This window comes from Dysidea avara, chromosome 2 (genome assembly GCF_963678975.1).
Source record: "Dysidea avara chromosome 2, odDysAvar1.4, whole genome shotgun sequence".
NCBI lineage: Eukaryota > Metazoa > Porifera > Demospongiae > Dictyoceratida > Dysideidae > Dysidea > Dysidea avara.
In genome coordinates this window covers 35,401,355-35,423,221 of record NC_089273.1, presented here as the reverse complement: position 1 = coordinate 35,423,221, position 21,867 = coordinate 35,401,355, and the positions used below count along the sequence as shown (strand labels likewise).

The 21,867-nt window shown below is 36.9% G+C and overlaps 4 long non-coding RNA genes across 6 annotated transcripts; 1 reads left to right on the top strand and 3 right to left on the bottom strand.

Annotated features, from left to right (window-relative positions):
• Positions 1–6,898: 6,898 nt before the first annotated feature.
• LOC136247179 (uncharacterized) lies at positions 6,899–14,656 on the bottom strand. The gene is made up of 5 exons (XR_010697162.1): positions 14,613–14,656; positions 14,127–14,560; positions 13,920–14,069; positions 7,068–7,115; positions 6,899–7,013 (listed from the first exon to the last, which is right to left on the bottom strand). It is a non-coding gene; the product is annotated as an uncharacterized lncRNA (long non-coding RNA).
• On the bottom strand, positions 7,193–8,274 carry LOC136247182 (uncharacterized). Its single transcript, XR_010697166.1, has 5 exons — positions 8,037–8,274; positions 7,597–7,983; positions 7,462–7,544; positions 7,351–7,403; positions 7,193–7,301 (listed from the first exon to the last, which is right to left on the bottom strand). It is a non-coding gene; the product is annotated as an uncharacterized lncRNA (long non-coding RNA).
• Positions 8,287–11,853, top strand: LOC136247184 (uncharacterized). 2 transcript variants are annotated; one of them, XR_010697168.1, is made up of 3 exons: positions 8,287–8,373; positions 8,423–8,535; positions 11,558–11,853. It is a non-coding gene; the product is annotated as an uncharacterized lncRNA (long non-coding RNA). The 2 variants fall into 2 exon arrangements; XR_010697169.1 differs by lacking the exon at positions 11,558–11,853 and adding an exon at positions 11,461–11,504.
• Positions 14,657–15,340: 684 nt separating the features above from the next.
• Positions 15,341–15,993, bottom strand: LOC136247180 (uncharacterized). 2 transcript variants are annotated; one of them, XR_010697163.1, is made up of 3 exons: positions 15,741–15,993; positions 15,457–15,687; positions 15,341–15,412 (listed from the first exon to the last, which is right to left on the bottom strand). It is a non-coding gene; the product is annotated as an uncharacterized lncRNA (long non-coding RNA). The 2 variants fall into 2 exon arrangements; XR_010697164.1 differs by having other exon boundaries at positions 15,341–15,407.
• Positions 15,994–21,867: the final 5,874 nt, after the last annotated feature.

Below are 21,867 nucleotides of genomic sequence, written 5' to 3'. Positions count from 1 at the left end.
GAGGAATGGCTAATGAAGCAACAGTTTTTTACAAGCGTCTTGCCTCTCTGCTATCTGACAAGTGGGTCACAAATTATGCAGCTGTAATGGGATGGGTGCGGTGCTGCCTGTCCTTCTCACTTCTGAGGTATACAATCAGATGTTTAAGGGGATCTAGGTCATCAAAGGGCGCTTTAGTCATTCGTTAGAAACAGCATCAATTGATCTTATCCAGGTTGAGACTAAATTGCCAGTTTTCTAAATGGTGACTGTCATGTAGTGTTTGTTGTTGCTTTTTGTCTTTGTATTTGTATTTATTTACTTGTCATTACCTTAAAGAAAGAAAAAAGGTTTGTAACAATTGCGCGAGCGAGATTCGTGAATAAATAAGATTTCTCATACGAACACATTAAACACATTAAACATAAAATACCAATAATTTTCATGGCTGCCAGGCAAACCACTTAGAGCAGTGAGCTGAAAATGGGTATGTAGCTGGAATAGTCATCGTAGAAAATCCTTGCAGTATTACAGAGATTCGGTTTTCAAACCACTGTGTTATGATTCCAAAGGCAACTCCGTGTAGCAAATGCGAGATTGAGATACCCTAATAGAACAGTCACCCTAATAGAACATTCAGCTACTTCATGACTAACCCCATTATTGATTTCTATTACATTGCAAGTTATGCTGTAGGGAGTTCAGCAGCAACCAGTTAATATTGTAGACAGTTCGGCTACAAGCAAGTCACCCTGTACAAAGTTCAGCTACAAATATATTGTTGTATAATTATAATAAGTCACACTGAAGAGAGTTCAGCTATCAACAAGTCATGCACCCTGTAGAGTGTTCAGCTACAAACAATTCACTCTGCAGGGGTGGATCCAGGAGCCAGCAAGGGGAGGGGCTCAAACAGGCTAAGTTGTAGGTGATCCAGATTCTCTTGCTAGTTGCTTCATTTTTGAAGCAACAAGTAATCACCTCTTAGTAGTGTCTCACTCATGATCTTTGCCATTTTGGCCCTTGAAGATGGTTGTGAAGTCTTAAAAGCTGTTAAAAGGCTCCAAATGTCTTAAACAACAACACGATAATTAATTTGAGAGGCGCTTAGTACTCATGAAGGTGCTGGGTAACAATTTAACACCTAGTTTGACATTGGTTTACTTCGGTTTCAGGTGAATTTGTAATAAGTGCTAGTAAAATGTGCATATTTTCATGAGTTGTATAGCTAAACTGATCTTGGCCTGACATAAAGTTTAATATTTAAATCTCAAGTATGGCTGGCTCTTCCACAAGGTGAGAGGGGATTTTCCCCAAATGCCCCATCCTGGATAAGCCATTGCTCTGTAGAAATTCTGCTACAAACAAGCCCTAATGTAAAAATTCGACTTCTTCAAAATAATTTGCTAACTGCTACATGTTGGACAACTCTCACTTGAATACAGCTACCGATATTACGAGCTGTAACTCTCAGAAGCCTTGATCCTTTATCTGTAACAAAATATTTTGCTTGGTACTCTGAGCAGTGGTCTCCTCCAGGTGTGCACTGTCCACACTCTTAGCATAACTGGAGGAGGTTAATTCATTCTCAAAGTTTCTCCAGGATTCCTCTGTTCCTTTTGGTACTTCTAACGTGAGAGTCACTACAGTTATAGATCATGTATCTGCATCCTGTGCTACACAATGTATTGCAGATGAACTAGCTGATAGAGATAGAAGGAAGAAGAATGTTGTTATCTGTAATTTAACAGAGGCTAAAGACAAAGAGGCTGATAAACTTTCTGCTTCATCTTTAGTTGAAACTGCTTATGGTTTAGTGCCCAATTACTAGAGTCGTACGCTTGGGAAGAAGGATTGATAATAAGCACAGACCTTTGTTGGTCTGTTTTGAGTGTATAGATGACAAGGCCATTGTCGTTTCTCGTTCATATTTACTGCGCCACCATGATCAGTTTAAAAAGGTCTTTGTAGTTCCAGGTAGAACAAAGATTGAACGTGAAAAGCACAAAAGGTTGGTCACTGAACTTAAAAAAAGAAACCTCAGGGTGAAACTGATTTGATGATCAAAAACGGCAGCTTAATCGTTAGATCTCGTTGTATGGAACCCCAACCCCTTCAATCTGAAGATCAATAATATATAGATTATAGTTAATAGATTATGTGTCATATGAAATGAACTGTAATTAGTATAGGTAAGTAGATTTTGTATATTAGCGTTGTACCCTCAATGGGGTTTGCGGTACAGCTTTAATCCAACATCGCTCAAGCAAGTTGCTCGCCATTAAATAACTCACTAATTAAGGGGCGTGGCAGTCATTTATTCTAATAAATCTTCATCTTTTGACTCGAGGGATGAAGACTCACGAGGAAAATGGTAGCAACACCCCTTAATTAACAAGCTATTTAATCATGAGCAACTTACTCAAGCGACATTGCATTAAAGCTGTACCGTAGTTAACAAATAAATAATAAATAAATAATCCAGATCTACACCATAATCGCAACACTTTTGGAAAATTCTGTGTATGCCCCTGGATGGGTACCACACTGCAATGCATTATGAAAATTAATGTTATTCTTAGCATTCGTTAATTTGAATCTAATACTTATAAGGAAAGCTGTGTGGATTCGGAGTAAAATTAATTTCTTTGTATATGAACAAGTATACTCGAATTTATAAGGAGGACATTCAGTAGTACGTGGTGAATCTTCAATTCGCTGAAAAACCTTACATAGCCGATAGTATAAAATAATATCAGTAGTACACGTTTTTATACATTACAGCTTCACGGATATAATAAATTTGTAATGGTATTTTATAGAGCTAGGGCAGTGATGTTTATTAAATAACAAACTCCCTTTATTCTTTAGTCTGCTAACTTGTTTAAAAGAACGATTTAGATTTGTATGTCCTCAAAGCAATAGCTAAATATGAGTGTCGCAGTGAAAGGAGTCACTGTACTGCTGGACGAAGCTGGAATATTACAACTTCTAAAGGAATTCGCATTAAAACTAGCTGAACAAATAGAAAAAATTTATGATGCAGTTGTCGAAGCAAAACACAGTGAATTACGCAAATCAATATCAGTGAGTAGTCTTAAAGACAGCGTTATGGAATTGCTCAGCAAAGCAAGAAAGTTTTTTGATGCAATTGATGATCTATTTTATTATTGCATGGATGAAGATTTTGACCCAATCAAAACTTCTTTTCTCAATGGAGATGGTAAACTGTTATGTGGCTTTGTTGCTAGAATGGCCGATTACTTAAGATTTATTTGCGAAGCTCATCAACAATTTAACGAATCTTGCGATGATGTTAAAAGACAATGTGAAGAAGCTGGTGACAATTGTGCCAAGTTTCAAGCGAAGCAAAGTACAAGAAAAAAGGCTACTAGAATAGGTGGAGGGATTGTTACAGCAACTACACTAGTTGGAGGTGTCGGTGCATCTGTTGTAGCAGGAGTTTTTACATTTGGCATAGGAACAGTTGTAGGACTTGCAGCCACAGCAGGAGTTGTTGCAGCTACTGGCGCCGCAGGCACTGGTTCCGCCACAATAACACACCTAACGTCTAAACATTTCAAGAAATCGGAAGAAGCTTTTCGTCGCTATGGTAGTAATTTCGCATCACTGAAAGTATATTGTTCGGGTGTTGCTTCTCACGTGCGAGATGCACAATTGACAGTAGACAGGTTTAAACGCAGTCATTCATCTTTGGAAATAGCCGATTCTCACAATAAGAGATCCCTTTGCACAACCTTAGACAGACTTAAATCTATTGCAAAGGAAAATCGTCCAGAGACATGGAAGCTTGTGAAAACACTTGATAAATATAAGGAAAAGGTGTCCAATATTTGAACAGATTTAGTACAAAATTATATAGATAGCTATTATTTAGTAATTGATTTTAGTATAATAGCTACTTTGTTTTATAATACAGATTGCATGAAGTTATTGTATACAAGTAAAATCCTAGCCGGTATGGGTATCTCACCAGAAAGGGTACACCAGTCTCGAGCAGAATAATTGTAGGTGCAAACTATGCAATTAATATTGGTAATTGTATGGCAAAACTTGGTATCTAATCACTTTCAAACAATGTTTCGCGGTAAATTGCGACCGTCCAACTTAATTGCGCAACGTTCAATTATTTTGTATTTCTTCAGCGTTATCTGCAGTGCCTTAAAAACGGATCACCTAAGTTCCAGCGTTTAGTGGTGAGTATATGTGACTGTCTCAGCAAAAACCCAACTAGTTCGCCCAATTAAAAAATTTTTTTATTCACTCACCATTATCTGTAGCGTCCAAGGAAATGATCACCAAAGTTTCAGCCCTTTGTGGTATGTAGTTTTGAAATTACAGCGATAGAAAATAGGAAGAACAAGGAAATCGTTTTGAACATTCACTATACTAAAATTAAACCACAGGCGCTTGCATTAGGAGCCATAATTTCCGTTTAGATTAGTCTACAAATTTATAATTAGACCTACAATGTTTATCATGGTTTGGCTGATCAAACTGGATTGACAAATCAATCAAAGTATAATCACTTGCGCATAGGCGTATGAAGGCGGTTTGTAGAATAAGCGATTACGGTCTTGTTTTATTTATTATTTGGCTGTTGATATTTAGCCGGTCATTGCAATTTAAAAAAAACTTAGAAAAAATCGTGACACAAAAAGGTTTAAGAAACGAAGAAAAAAGTGTGACGTGACCTAGAATCGAACCCACACATTCAGGTTTAGAGTACCAACGCTCTACCACTGTACCACCGGTGCTTGCTGGCTACTCCTCTTGTTTTCGTACTATTTAATGTTACAAATATAAAATACTATATAGTCTAACTATACCAGTGAAGAAGAAACCAAAGCTGAACCCGACCCTAACCCTAACGCTAACCTGACGTTTGCCTGTTAAACGTAATGATGACTTTCACTGCCTGTATGAAGGTAAGTTTTGGGGTGAGTTCGAGGCGAGCTCACCCCAAAACTTACCTTCATACAACTAGTGTGTTTGATACTAGAGTTATAGGTGACACTTCCCAACAAACAACCGGCTAAATATTTGAACCGTGACCGGTGACCGGCTAAATATCCACTTCGTTATTATTTATTTTACATATGGAGTATATAGTACAACAGATTAAATTAAGAATAAATTATAGTGATTGTACTTAGCTATAATTAATACATTATTTAAATGTGCTTAAGGTAGGTGATTCCACAGTACTGCTAGATAGGTGATTCCACGTTTACGTTTACCACATCGTAAGCAAACGCACGTGACACCCATACCATTAAAGCTACAAGACCTAAAGAAAGATTATCGAACTCTTCATGAGCAGGCGAATAAGATGATATATAGTTTTAATTGATTTGAGCCTACCTTCGTCGAGTACTGGTCCGATAAAAATTTGCGTATTCTTTCTTGTAGCGTGCGTAATTTTACGAATTATTTTTAAATTTCGATTTTCTCGCTGCTGTTGGTGAGATAGCTAAGGACACTCAATACTAGGACATTGTGAATGAAAATAGAGGAGATTTTATCCCTCTTGTATGTGAGATCTTTGGTGTTTGGTCACCATATGCCCTATCAATTTTAGGATCCATAGCTGACAGAACAACTGTTAGAAACGGTTTATCTCGAAAGTTTGCTAGGCGCCAACTTATCCAGCAACTGTCAGTGACTTTGCGGAGGTACAATCCGAAAATGATACTCTGCCAATATTCACTTACTGCTAAGGACGAATTTCCTGACTTTGACATTGGTTAAGTTAAGTACGTAGCTAGTAATAATTATATAGGTAGGAAATAAGCAGTAGTTTTTTTGTTTTCTTTTAATAATACAGTTACAATACAAATTACTGTACAACTAAACTACAAACACAATTAATTACAACAGGGGTTTGGGGAAAGGAAAATCAGAGTCCTCACACTGCAAAGCCCAGTACCGTAAAATCATACGGGCATTGTTCGTCCATAAAGAAACTGAAAGTTGTAACAACTGTTTACGAGCCTGTTTGGTTGATGCACCACTTCTGGCTGTGATGCGTTCAGCGATGGTACGAAGGGTCTGAAGCGCAAATGGTGACCAAAAACTAAGTTTCTACAACAAGTGGGACAAAGTCACACCCTGCCTCCTCTACAGCATCTTGATGTCTCTGGTCCTTGGCTAACTCACCTGCTGCAGCAGCTACCCCAGCACAAGAAGAAGAAAAAGAAATGTGAGAAGGCTGGGTAGTGCTACGAACAGACACATCAAAATAAGCTGGACGACCATGCTGAAAGTCAGGGTGGTACACATCACCTGGGCGAGAATTATCTTCATAAGAAACATGTTGTTCTTTCAAAACTCCTGAGTGACTCTGGGACAAAGCATGACAAACAATGTCAACTAGAGCATCATGGCGACGAATTCTCATACACTGTTAAAACAGTTGGTTAGAAGGTCATCCCAAAACAGGGATAAAGTGGCTGACACATATAGCATACCAAATCCAGGGATAGCGGTTATCCCAACTCTCAATAGTATGACCTTTATCCCATATAGATAGGATGAAGGTTATCCCTATGCTGGTATAAAGGTTATCCCCAATTGTTATTTAGTATTTAAATAATTATTAATGTATTTCAATTACAGAAATTGAATACTGCAAATGTTGTTCAAATAGTCAACTCCAACTTCTGAAGTGTTCGTGAGATGTTAGGACCAGCATGATCAACAGCATTGACAAGCAATATAGTTACACACTGTTAAAACAGTTGGTTGGAAGGTCATCCCAAAACAGGGATAAAGTGGCTGACACATATAGCATACCAAATCCAGGGATAACAGTTACCCCAACTCTCAATAGTATGACCTTTATCCCATATGGGTAGGATGAAGGTTATCCCTATGCTAGTATAAAGGTTATCCGCAATTGTTATTTAGTATTTAAATAATTATTAATGTATTTCAATTACAGAAATTAAATGCTGTTCAAATAGTCAACTCCAACTTCTGAAGTGCTCGTGAGATGTTAGGACCAGCATGATCTGCAGCATTGACAAGCAATATAGTTACAGTTCTTATTCAAGCATACACCATACCTTAATATTGTAAACAGCTAACAACACTTCATATGCAGTCCACAGAACCTGCCAAAACGTTATACATAACAATCTGGTACACTCTATGCTTACAATTTGTCATCGATCTGCATTGCAGCAGGGAAACAGTAGGGGCATTAACAGCAAGACAGATGCTACTATAATTTTCAAGTAACAGGAATAACTGCTGGACAATCAATATCCATCACAGTGTGTTATCAAAAGGCAACACCACTAGAATGTTAAGTCGTATTATTAGTATCACAATTGCTGTAATACTTACATTTTGTATACAACATGATGGAGATGAAATATTAGGAGCATACACGCTACAACCTGTAATAATAACGTGAGATGACGGCAATTCTTATTCAACTATCTACCACGTCCATACCTTGGCTAATTGTCAAGACTCAGTGCAGAAAGCATGTTGGTGTTGCAACAAGCTAGTCAATAATCAATTACCAGACACAATACCTGCATGGTGTACCTGCATGTATGTAACTGATAAATGCAATGTGTAACTAACCTGCCAGGCTGTCTCCTAGGTTACTTGGCTGCCACTGTGCACATAGCAGAACGTAACCATATCAGCATGCACACTACACTCAGCGGGTAGGATTGGCATGATGTCAGCTGTTCTGTAAAGGGTACATAATGGCAGCTATCCACTGTAAACACTCACACGTTGCTGTAACAGCTGGCAAACTGAGGTTAGATACATAACTTCGTCACCTGGCTGAGTTAGGCATTAAACTCGGCATTAAAGAGAGATTCAACTGTATGAAATTTCACTATTCGATGTACCAGTCATTTTGAAGCAGCCATGAGACTGCAACTTTAGCACCGTCTTGCCGGTCCGTCAGCCAGTGGTTCCACAGCACTGTAGATAAACTGTTTGCTGCACTTTCCATATCTAAATTACAAAGTACTGTACACCAAGCGGAATATTGCTAGCAGAAACGTCACCTTCGTATTCTTCAGTAGGTCAGCTGATTCAGTCAGTTGCGAACGGCCTTCTTGTTTAACGCATTGCAAAACCCTCCCGCTTAGTCAAGCTGCCTGTTCTTGTAGACACAATAACTCACAAATTTTCAAATATCTTCTTTGCCAAAACCAGTTTATTTTATGAACAAACTGAACGAAGTTCCAGAGGAATTTTCAGTAATATTCGTTACCACGGTAACTTTCGTCGTTAAGTAACGTACGTAAACGCCACGTCACGGGGAGTGAGTATTAAATGGAAAAATGAGATTATCTCGTTGCATCAGTGGTTGCATGCTGCCAACTGGAGACTCTAAGCAAAGTAAGGTTATAAATACTCTAGAGCATTATCCCATCCTGTACTTTTGTAGATCAGAATCATCGAAAATGTTCAGTTGAGTATATGGGTAGTCAAGCTACCGTTCCTCAACTTCTTCCCCTACTCCATTAGTAATCTACTGTGACTAATGCAGTAAAACTAAAAGTGAGACAAATACTATATTAGTGTTTTGTGATCATGTACAGTCGATTTCGGATTACTTTCTGCATGCAATTGAACAATTTGTAATGTGATTGTTCGAACATATGAGCTAATTGTTTGCAATCTAGCTCCTTTACTTGTACAACTAAATACTAGTACTAGCACAATAGATACTCACCCCTTTACTGTCAAACAATGCCAGGAGTGTACATGTAAATACTGCAAGTAGACATTCACATTATCACGTTTGCAAGTCATGTGTGTGAATTGTTCAAAAGCAATCTGAAATCAACTGTGCTAGTACTACCTGATTGTGTACTGGAATCTGTTCTGACAGTGTTGTCACAGTGCTTGCTGCAATTTGTAACCACAAACAAAGTAATTACAATAGTTGCTTATTTTAAGTTCATCAATTCTAGAGGCGTATCCAGGATATTTCCAAAGTGGCTTCCAGATTTAGCAGTGAGGTACAAAGGTCTGGGGCTGTGCTCCCAGCCATTGACAGATTTAGAAAGTGTTTCAAATTTACTAGATTTTTGATTTCATGAATAGCATCCATTTCAATTTGTACTTGGTTCCTCATGATTTGTGGCTGGTCAGGTATATATTGTAGTGACCGAATACATTTCCAATTAAAATGATTTAGGTACTTTAAATTTCAACATTTTTAACACCCTTAAACTGTGTGCGTGCGTGCGTGTGCGGCTCACTACTGATAGGCTGGAGTGCTGCACCAGCATAATGCTAGCATATTAGGTGGATGTTATGAACACTACTTATACTCTCTAATAGAGCAGTCAGTGGAAACTGCAATCGAGCACTCCAATGCAGACATGGGGCCAGGTACATTTAAAGTACTTAAGTAAGTACAGTTTGTGAAGTACAAGTACAAGTACTCCAATTGAAATCACGACAGTACTTAAGTAAAGTACAAGTACATACTGAAAGTACTTGGGTAAAGTACAAGTACAGTACATTTTCTTATAGCAAAATTTATGCAGTCATGCATAATAACTTAAGTTTGAGGTACAAACATGCACGGTACAGTTTTTATATTCACAGAACTGCTTAATAATCATTCAATTTTTAAATCAATATAAGTCTACTGTGCTCAGGTTTAAATTCTTTTTAGTGCAATGCTAAATAACTGGGATAAATGATATGAGTACGAAAAAGAACATGGAAAGGGAAGGATACGCTATGCGATTATCTTTCCAAAAAGTTTGCAGGGTTGGTTTTTTTCGTACACATGGGGTTTCCAAAAATTGCAAGTAGTCATCAAATTCAGCATGTAAAGTAATTTCAGTTACCATAGTTGAGCTGTCTTCTTCACAAGGAATGCTGTCTGATGTACGCTATAAATGATAATTTCATACCAAGTATTACCACCAATTCAACAAACCTCTCATTACAGTAATTGCATTTAGCCTTCAGTCTCCTTCAGATAAAACTTCAGGAATTGCAAAATATTTCATGATAGCAGGTATACTTTCAGGATTTTGTCAACCATTCTCTTCAACTCTCAATTTATACAACAGCATTGTTTTTGTTACCATACAACATAATAATTTGATGGGGGGAAATTTTGACGAATTTAGTGAAATGCTTGCCATTCGTCAAAATTTTCCTCATCAAAGCTTACGTGACTAGTTAATTAGAATACTTCTGGTGCAGGACATTCATCAATATTCAAGAGATAGAGAATTCATCAAAATTTCCCCCGTCAAATTATTACACTGTACAGTATATACCAGAATTCCAACAAAACAGCTGCTCATGGCTAGAAGATATGTAGTAAGGTTGTAAAATGCACTAAAGAATTTCAAAAAGCTAAAAAACTATAACTTCATATTTAATTTTATTAACATTCATTATATACAAACTACAATGTTTGCGGTATTCGAAAGTACTTTAAGTACTCAAGTACATGGCAAAATACTTGTACAAGTACATTGGGGTAATTAAGAAAGTATTTAAGTAAAGTACAAGTACTTTCAAACTTGTACTTAAGTGTACTTAAGTATAAGTACTCGTGTACTTGGTCCCATGTCTGCTCCAATGCATTGTCCAAAGCTCCTTAGATCGATACTCTCTAATAGAACAGTCACTTTGTAGTCAATTACTCTAATTGAGCATTCATTGATTAAAACTTTCAAAGATAATTGTAAGAAATGTTTTTGAGCACATTGGGAACACTGAAGAGCATAACAGGCAAAAATTTCATTTAATTTTACCCAGCCCTCAATCCAGGTCAGTCCATAAAACGGGTCAGATCTGGATTACCTGCCCAGGTGACCCACTGAGCCCAGACAAAATGTGACATAGATGACCTTGTTTCAACCACGTGTGTATGTGCTGTGCACGCATGTGTGGATGTGTGTAGTATGTAGAACTGAGCCAATAATTTCCAAAACATTTGTTGATTATGTGTCATACACTTTTCCTAATCAGGGACGAAACTAGCACTTTAGTGATGCTAGTATACCCAAAGTATCCTAATTTTAGAGGTCTAAACAACTCATTAACGGTGTCAAGGTACATTTCCTGATTTCAAGTACTGTATCGTCAATTATGGCCCAGACACTTATTATGTTCAGGCAAGTGTTTACCCTAGCCACAAGACTGGTGACTATAATTTACAAGACCAAAAATCATATTCCTTGGAATATACTTGAGATATTCTCTTCTTGATATATTCCATAGATTTCAAGTTTAAAGGAATGCTGTAAAATGCTTTTGCTTCACTGTTTTGTACCAGGAGTTCCTGTGAAACCGGGCATTTATTTCTGTTGTACAAACTCTATACTGTATCTAGCAACTACTGTGTGTATGATATAATTATATGGGACTGGCCGTAGTGCACCATTAGGAAAAATATGAGTATTATTTTATCATTAAATTTCATGATTTACTTTCTTGTTTGTTTAGCGTCAAATTATGTTCAGCCAATCTAATAGCACTGAGAGAGGTATGTGGACTATTTTGTATATATCTTGAATTAAAATGTATATTTTCTTATTCACAGGCAATCTGAGAAACTGAAATCAAGATATTGGGCCAGGGGCTGAGGGGTGCATAAGAACTGTGAAGGAAGAGAACATTTAAGTAATATCTAACTGTCACTAGATGATAATAGTACTCCATAATGTGTCCGTGGTTGGACAAAAGTTGTAATAATGTACGTGCTTATCATCTGCAAGGCAGATGGATGTGTAGACTATAACTGACCGAACATGCATGTTGTATTACAGTACATTGTCAAGCAGCATCATATTATTTACATACACAAAGTGTGGAACTCTCAAGTTGTTCGTATATAGATCACCACTAGTTCCCTTTAGGAATTGTATTTACGAAAAGTATTGCTAGTATACTGAATAGCCCTTGGTCGTTGAAATACAAACTCAAATCAAGTACAAGTAACACAAACACTAGTTATGCTATAACATTGTGATCACAAGTAATATTGTTCATTGAATTATGCAACAATATTTCAGTTGAGTTCCTTGCTTGTGAATAGTTTTCACAACTGCTTGACACGTAGCTGATGAGTTACAAACTTTGATCAGACTCTAGAGTCAGGTATGTTCAATCCAGTTGGTAGTAACAAGCTGCTCATTGGGATTCATGCCTCATTTACCCTGCAACAATTATAAACAGTTCACCCTGCAACACTACTAATAAGTACAAGTACACAAATATTGGCTTTCGCAGATAGTGAGGAAGATAAATATAACATGATATTCCTTTAGTAATGTTTGACATTGTTTGTATTTTATACAAGCAATGCTTCCTTTTTTATCATGTCACCTTGCAGGACATACACAGTAATTTTGAAAAGAGTTTTCTCTACAGCTAAGTGACTGTTATATTAGAGTATTATAATTACCTGACTGCTTTATTAGAGTATCTCACCAAAATAATATTCTTCAGAACAAGCATTGCTATTACATGGCAAACACTATTTACAAGGCGAAGGCTCCTGTTTCATGAAAGATCCCATGATTTCTGTATATCTGCGGTTTGAATTTATGTAAAGGGGTTTCCTGAAACTTGCCCCTGCCTTGGAAGTACAAAACTCATGTAACCTAGTAGATATTTTCTGTTGCATACAAGATTGTGTGTAAGAAATTAAAAGTATGCACTAGTCATTCTGAACTGCTTAGCTTTATTTCACTTTTAAACCGGCGATCATACATGTATATGCAAGGGAGTATCATGCTGGCTTGTGTTGCACACTACATTTGAACCCTTCATATGCCTTGAGATTTTGACTCATTGTTACTAGTAGCAATATTGTGTAGTCTCAAGTCTCGTCTTGATTGTATATTGACTTTGGTAGACTGTGCAGCAAGTTAGTCTCGTGCCATCCACCCCTTCGCAAAAGTAAGGGTCTGCAGCTGGTGAAATACAGATACTAAATAATCTCAAAAGGAATTCAATTAGACAGTGTATGTAATTGCTAGTTATGTCAGATGGTTACCCTTCAAAAACATTGCATTGCCAAAGTGATTTGTGTGTGAATGTGATTGGCACACACTACTAAATCTGAGTGGTAGAATCATTTAGTATCTGTTTTTCACTTTTTGCAAAGGAGCAGGTGGTGCCAGACTAGTCCCTGTGGCACCTCCATGTGCAATGTGTATGTACATGCATGCAAAGTTTTAATAGTTGTCCCACTCACTTTACATTAATCTAAATATTACTCCATTTTATAGCTGCCACAAAATTTCACAGATGCATATCGCCAGGAGTAATATAATGAATGTACAATTGTAAAGGACCGGTTGTATCATATTTCTACCGCTCTTAATCCTCTTACATCTGTGCCCAGTGATCCGAGGCGATCCAAGTGCAGCTGGGTACCCGGGCAGCTGACAAACCACTTAGGTGTCCCGTATTTGCTGGTGTTCCACCTTATCTCTCTGTACTTGAATCCATTCCAGATCATTAAGTAGATAAATCGTGACACTGGTCCGCCAAAGCACCCATCCGGCAGCATAGTAACGAATCATATAATAAGCGCCGCATAAAGATGATGCGCTGCGCTTTAGATTGAAATACGTAGTAAATGCACGGAAGAAAACGGAATAAGGACATCACGAAGGTATAAACGTTATACCTGTGAAGTTTTATACCAACTTGTAGGGATAACCTTCATCCCATATAGTATAACCTTCATACCAAGTGTTTTTTATACCAACAAGGTAGGGATAACCGTCATACTCCATGGTATAACCTTCAAACTTCATTTTTAACAGTGCAGTTCTTATTCAAGCATACACCATACCTTAATATTGTAAACGGCTAACAACACTTCATATGCAGTCCACAGAACCTGCCAAAATGTTATATTTACATAACAATCTGCTACACTCTATGCTTACAATTTGTCGTCAATCTGCATTGCAGCAGAGAATTCCACCTGACAGTAGGGGTGTTAACAGCAAGACAGATGCTACTATAATTTTCAAGTAACAGGAATAGTTGCCGGGCAATTAATATCCATCACAGTGTGTTATCAAAAGGCAACACCACTAGAATGTCAAGTCGTATTATTAGTATCACAATTGCTAAATTTCTGTAATACTTACATTTTGTATACAACATGATGGAGATGAAATAGCTATCAGGAGCATACACACTACAACCTGTAATAATAACATGTTAAATGACAGCAATTCTTATTCAACCATTCTAGAAACTGCTGACTTGTGCTTGAGAAAGTTATTATATATCAACCATAAGTACCTTTTATATATTCACTGCATTCTTTATTAACACGTGACTAGTATTATATGCAACAACAATCCATAACCCATAACCCGACAATTGACATGTCATATTCAGGGAAATACCACTAATTATATTCATAGATTCTTGGTATTAAGGCTGCTAGGCGACCTCTTATTCAACTATCTACCATGTCCATACCTTGGCTAATTGTAAAGACTCAGTGCAGAAAGCATGTTGGTGTTACAACAAGCAGTTAACAAGCCAGTCATTAATCAATTACCAGACACAATACCTGCATGGTGTACCTACACGTATGTAACTGATAATAGGAATGTGTAACTAACCTGCCAGGCTGTCTCCTAGGTTACTTGGCTGCCACTGTGCATATGTGACTGAATTTGACAAAACAAGGCTTCGACGCACAAAGCTTTGTTAGGAGATATGGCGGTTTTAAGGAATCATTGTGTAATAACTTCCCAGTGCCTACAGCTGTGCAAACAAAATTTGCACCAATTGTTCATCTGTTCACTAGCTATCACTGAGTGGGTGTATACATTTCTGATACCCAAAATTTGCCTTGTTTTGAGCAGCTTTTTTCGAGCGGGTAATAGTATCACAGGTGGTAGTAATAGGGTGGTAGTAATAGGGTGGTAGTAATAGGGTGGTAGTAATAGGGTGGGAGGGTGGGGGTGGACGATGGTCTTAATATACGGGTATAAAATGAAGTAAGAAGATGATTGGTATCCAGAGGCCAAGTTTGGGCTCTCCGTGGCCCTCCATGGCCCTCACATTACTCCAAATTGACTGAGAACACTATTGGCGAGCTCTCTGTGAAGTCCCAGCTCACTACACACCATTATCACAAAGCCATGGCCATTTAATGGTGCCAATCTCACACTCGTGGCTTTGACAGGGTCGGAAGAAAGCTGCTACAGAAGCCAGACTTGCCAGTGCTGAAGGAAGTACAGTGTGAAATATGATAGTGTATTAGACCAGCAATCCATTTCTGGTAAAATCGTAAGTTTGATTTTGTGTGTGTGGAAGCCTTGTTATATGAAATCTGGTCACATATACTTAGCAGAACGTAACCATATCAGCATGCACACTACACTCAGTGGGTAGGATTGGCATGATGTCAGCTGTTCTATAAAGGGTACATAATGGCAGCTATCCACTGTAAACACTCACACTTTGTTGTAACAGCTGGCAAACTGAGGTTAGATACGTAGCTTTGTCACCTGGCTGAATTAGGCATTAAACTCGGCATTAGAGATTCAACTGTCTGAAATTTCACAATTCAATGTAACAGTCATTTTGAAGCAGCCATGAGACTGCAACTTTAGCACCGTCTTGCCAGTCCGTCAGCCAGTGCATGGTTCCACAGCACTGTAGATAAACTGTTTGCTGCACTTTCCATATCTAAATTACAAAGTACTGTACACCAAGTTGAATATTGCTTGTAGAAAAGTCACCTTCGTATTCTTCAGTAGGTCAGCTGTTTCAGTCAGTTGCGAACGGCCTTCCTGTTTAACGCATTGCAAAACCCTCCCGCTTAGTCAAGCTGCCTGTTCTTGTAGACACAATAACTCACAAGTTTTCAAATATCTTCTTTGCCAAAACCAGTTTATTTTATGAACAAACTGAACGAACTTTCAGAGGACTTTTCAGTAATATTCATTACCACGGTAACTTTCGTCGTTAAGTAACTTTCGTCGTTAAGTAACTTTCGTCTCCTACTCCATTAGTAATCTACCAGTGGACACTCTAATATAGCAGTCAAAAAATTACCAGTGGACACCCTAATATAACATCACAAAATCCGGTGGGCACTCTAATATAACAGTCACAAATCACCAGTGGACACTCTAATATAACAGTCACAAAATCACCAGTGGACATAATATAACGGTCACAAAATCACCAGTGGACACTCTAATATAACATCACAAAATCCGGTGGGCACTCTAATATAACAAGTCACAAATCACCAGTGGACACTCTAATATAACAGTCACAAAATCACCAGTGGACACTCTAATATAACAATCACAAAATCACCGGTGGACACTCTAATATAAGTCACAAAATCACCAGTGGACACTCTAATATAACAGTCAAAAAATCACCGGTGGCCATTCTAATAACAGTCACAAAATCACTAGTGGACACCCTAATATAACAGTCACAAAATCACCAGTGGACACTCTAATATAACAGTCACAAATCACCAGTGGATACTCTAATAGGGTGTGGTGCTTTACAGATTAAAATATTTAATGTGGTAATTTGCCCTTTTTGTCTATAGTGATATATGATATATTATTGTTGGTCAAGGTTAATGTCAGATTTTGCTTGTGGGTTAAGCTGTTAGTGTCAGTTTGGTTTGAGGGTGTGTTGCCTTTGTGTTGGTGTACAGCAACATGTTGTCTTCCATGTTTGTAAGTAAAAATTTAATTGCATGCATAATTTTATTGCTTACTTTGAACTCGTTGAATCCTCTTCCTAGTTGTTATTATAATGTTTGTAGCTATACACTGTGTGTGGGAGTGTATTATTTTGCATAGTGTAGTGACACCCTTTCACACAATAGGTCATATCTCAGCAGAATATTTACTATCTGTAACTTGTAGCTATGAAGACAATTGAAGGAGGAAGTGGAAAATGGGCTAAATCAGATTTTGAGATTTGCCATTTTGTAAAAGCAAAATTGCTTGGTTAGGCATGTTAATGCTGAACATTCCTACAAAATTTGACGGGTTTAAAAGTTTAAGTCACAGTCAAATTTAAATTTACATTAGACTACAACAATTTAGGAATGTCTAAAATTCTATTTAATTCCCACTACACACCCATTTTATTTTTCAAATGTCCCTTTTCTACTGACCTATTAATTAAAGGCATAGAATATTGTATGGCAATAGAGTACTGATATTATTTCAGGACTGGTCATGTGTATTACATCACAACTCTACACATCATGAAACATGCTTTATTGTCTTGTTGGTCAAGAGCTTGAAAGTTCATGTCAATTATCTATGTCAGTGGCTGATATAGAGGGATCACATTACAATATAGTTGGTATGCATTCACCTGAGCCCCACCAAATATAGTAATATCAAAGAGGTCAACATGTGTCATGTTTTCATTTTGTAAACATGGTTGTGTACCCGAATCGTCCATACTAAATGTATGGGATATTTTAAAGCCTCATAACTCACTTGTTCTTGCTCGCACAAAGCGTTTTTTGATTAATGGTTCCAGCATTTACAGGGCTTCACAGTGCTACTAAATGTTTGGACAGCTAGCCCATATAACAACAAGAAACAAGGACTAGGGGATATTTAATTTTGCTATCACAAGTTGCAGCTAAAAATTTCCTAAGAGAAAAATTACCAGCTGGGGCATTTTTGGCTTTGGCCTTCTCACAAACCCCTACTAGGAAAGTAGCTTGTGAATGTGTTCATATTATCCTTCTCATTGTTACTGATGCTGTTAGTTCACCTTTAAAATATTTCTAGGAAATTAACCACAAACTTTCAATATGAATATATGGCTTTTCACAGAAACATTTTATATGATCAGAAAACATAGTGGTTTTAATAAGAACTGATGTGAGGTTTTCACTATCAAGATGAGTACACCACATATTGGATTAATAAAAGAATCACTGGCTTGGCAACAAATAACAAGATTAATTACCTACAATGTAATGCAATTACTTTACAAGCAGCATAAAAATGAAGCTTAGAAAGAATTTTTTTCAAAGACAAAATAATGTAATTTGGTAATGTTAAGTAATCATACTCCGTAACAAAAACATATTAGTTATGTATATTTATTATTGAAACTATTTATTGCAAACAGTAAAAAAATACACTGTTCAATTGTGAACTTGAACTCAGTTGATACCGCATTGCCTCAACTTCACTGCACTTAATAAACATTATGTGGTTTTATAAAACCCAGAAAATTTTATTTGCCTGATTGAAAATTGGTACCCTGTATAGTGGAAACATTTCATTTTACTAAAAGTGTGCCGAAAGTCAGAATCATGCCACAAAACTCTATTACTTTATTTAATGAACATAGAGTAGTAGACATATTTTCAGATCAGGTGGTAGGTACGTGGTGACATTAGCCTTATTAACTTGAAGAAATTTTAGTGCTGAAATAGCTACATATCTCTGATTCAGTTTTAAAATGGATGTCTTAAAACCATTTCCTAAACTGCTTGTTTTATCCAAACCAAGCTCAGTTTATTATTCAAAGGAATTACTTATTGTACATTACTGTTACTTGTAGAGGTGAAAACACTCATTTTACTTATCAGAGTTACTTGTAATGGTTATTCAAGCACAACAAGTGCAAATAATAATGATCATGTCATCTATTTAAACTAATACAACTCCTTTCAAATGCTGCTTCAGCAGATGAGTATATGTGGTTCCTGGAGTTCTGGAAACTCCTTTTAAAGTTTGAACTTGTGGGCTTGCAGCAAGAATGCCAAAGTGAAATCATAATAGTTTGGCTGTATAAAAATACAGGGCATAGAACAGAGCTTCAGTGCAAGTAATATTGTTGATTCTCTGATTTTCAAGCACTGCTGGACAGGCATTAAAGTAATGCTTTATTTGATTTTGTATAAAATAATAATAATAATATTATAGTTAAGTACATACTCTATAATTTGACTGTGGATGTACAATTGCAAGCTTTTGTCTATACAAGTAAAATACAAATGTAATAGGAAACTAGTAAAAGCATGAATTTAAGCAATGAAACAACTAATAAAGATCAAGATAATCAAATAAAACAGTTAGATGTATATTCTAATAGAGCAGTCAAAACTACTCTAATAGAACATTCATGATGGATTGCAGGTGTAGAGAATAATATTAATGTAAGACTTGCTTAAAACATTAAATTTTGAGTTTTCAACTGCATAATTTGGATAGTGCTATTTGGATCACTACTATAGCCACATTAAAACCATAATTGATAGGGCATAAGGGGAGCTATGATACTAAACGTACACTGCACTATAAAAACTGAAGTGTCCACAGTACACCAAAATATCCCAATATGAACACCAATGGTAATAATGCTATCAATATTGGGACATTATTATGGTTACCAGAGTATATATATTTCAGTTTTATAGTGTATTGATGATAGCATGTATAATTATTTCATATACGTACTATCCATAGAGAGTGGACTAGTAAAGTTTGAAAACAAAGTCTGTCAGTTGTGCCCATGCACTACCAAATCTGGAAACCCCTGTCCATAAACTGATTTTGGGTATGTGCCTTATTGTCAAAGGGAGCACTTTACTTGGTTTGTATTCACCTGAAACACTTCACTCATGCAGAGCATTATAGAAAGTGTATTTCTGTGTTTATAAAATTACTATGTAAAAGTTGTCACACTGACATTGTGGTAGAGCCTTAGCTGAAAGTTACCAACAAAAGTATTATGTAGCTACTATATTTACATTACAATCATATTTACATGTCAACAAAATAGTTTGATTATAATTTTGATTATGCTTACTGCATTATTGTTGCTGATACTAGGACTAAGATTAATGTACTTTTTTGCTTTTGCCAATAATTCTTTTGAAACATTCTCTTTATGCTGCTTATAAAGTGGTTTTATTAAATCATTAATGTTATTGGCTGCTCTATTAGAATACTTTCAGAGTGGTATTGAACAACCATGTGTCAATATATTGTGCAGTATTGTTATCTTGGTAGTGAAAACCTCACAATAGCTCTTACTCAAACCAATAATAATGTTGTCAGATTATAGTTCTGTAAAAATTTGTATTGAAAATTTGTGGTTGATTTCCTAGAACAGGTTGCAGTCAGTTACAACAGCTTACAAGCAAGGAAACCCATGTTAATTAATCACTACGTACATTGATACAGCATTATTATAATGAAAATTTTCTTTCATTTTAGAATCTAAATGGCCCATAATTGCCTAATCCCACCTAATTTATCCATACAATTCTTTGTAAAAAAATCTCTTGCCTCCCATTCTATTGGAAATCACCTGGTACAGTCAACATCAGTTAAATATTCTGGATGATAAGACCAGTCAAGGTCACATATATAAGCTCATTATTGTTTATATGTCACAGTCCAGAAGGATAGCATGAGCATGCATGGCAACGCAGTACCTGAAATAACATTCCCACATTTGATACTATAATGTAACATGACGACTTGCTGAACTTTAACCATTTTCGAGAACAATTATGTATTATGTGTATGGTAGGCTAAAACAATAAGGCGGACGCTATAACATCAAATCCATATTTGACCACTTATGTTGTTACTTTGAAACTTTCCCAAAATACCGCATGACAAACAGTGTATTAGAGAGTTCCCTGAAGAATGGCCATAGTACAATATGTATATGTTAAAGCATAGCCGCGAGTGCTATATGAAAAATAAAGTACAAGGCGCGCAGCCGAGTACTTTATTTTTCATATAGCACGAGCAAGGCTATGCTTTAAATGATTTATGGAACTTCTAGTCGTGTAGCTTCACCATTCACTAGGACTCGTAATTAACAAGCGTTGCACGAACTATTAGCAGCCTGAACGCACACAAAGTAGTTTAACAAAGTAACTCACCCGTATTTCACCATAGTTTGGCATAGTAGACGTTCATCGCGTCTTTTGGCAGGTTTTACTCGCAACCCACAATCGATTCTATTGCGAGTCACATGGTGAAGTATTTCCGTGATATCTCCAGGACTTGTCCATTTACATTAACAAACGTAACAGCAACGTTACCTTCTCCCACCCATCATCGAAGCATTTAGGTATGTCTATAAAAGCAATCCAGTGGTGGAACTCGTATTGGCTGGGGTGATTGATCACTCAGCGCAGCGAGGCTATCAGCCTTCACCGGCTTGGGTGATTAGTCGTACTGGCGCGAGCCTCGTAGGCTATTAGCCTACACTAAGGCACGTGGGCAACTGTGCTTTATTGCCCACAAAGAGTGCTTTATTGCACTGCAAAGAGTGCTTTATTGAACGAATAAAGCACTCTTTGCGGTGCAATAAAAGTACTGTTTGTGGTCGATGAAGCAGTTGGCCGGCTGAGAGTGTACTTTATGAAATTTTAAAGTACACTTTTCCTTTGATCTCGCCTACGCAAAGTTCTATAATGAACGAATAAAGCACTCTTTTCGGTGCAATAAAGCACTCTTTGTGGTCGATGAAGCAGTTGGCTGGCTGAGAGTGTACTTTATGAAATTTAAAGTACACTTTTCCTTTGATCTCGCCCACGCAAAGTTCTATAAATAATTATAAATATGTAAATAGGGACACATTCAGGTAGCATGATACCATGAAGTACCTATATTCCCATAATCTGCTTTATTGTGCACTCTCAGATTAGCATCATGATCATATACATCAAAAGGAGTTTTCATGATGTATAATGCAAAGTATCTTTCAATTGGTAATGGTATAGCAATGGTTCTTATTTCCCTTAGCTTGTACTTGTAGAGTAGGAATATACTGTACACTTAGATGTGTATGCACATACAATACATGTTACATACCAGAGCACTATGTGTTTTG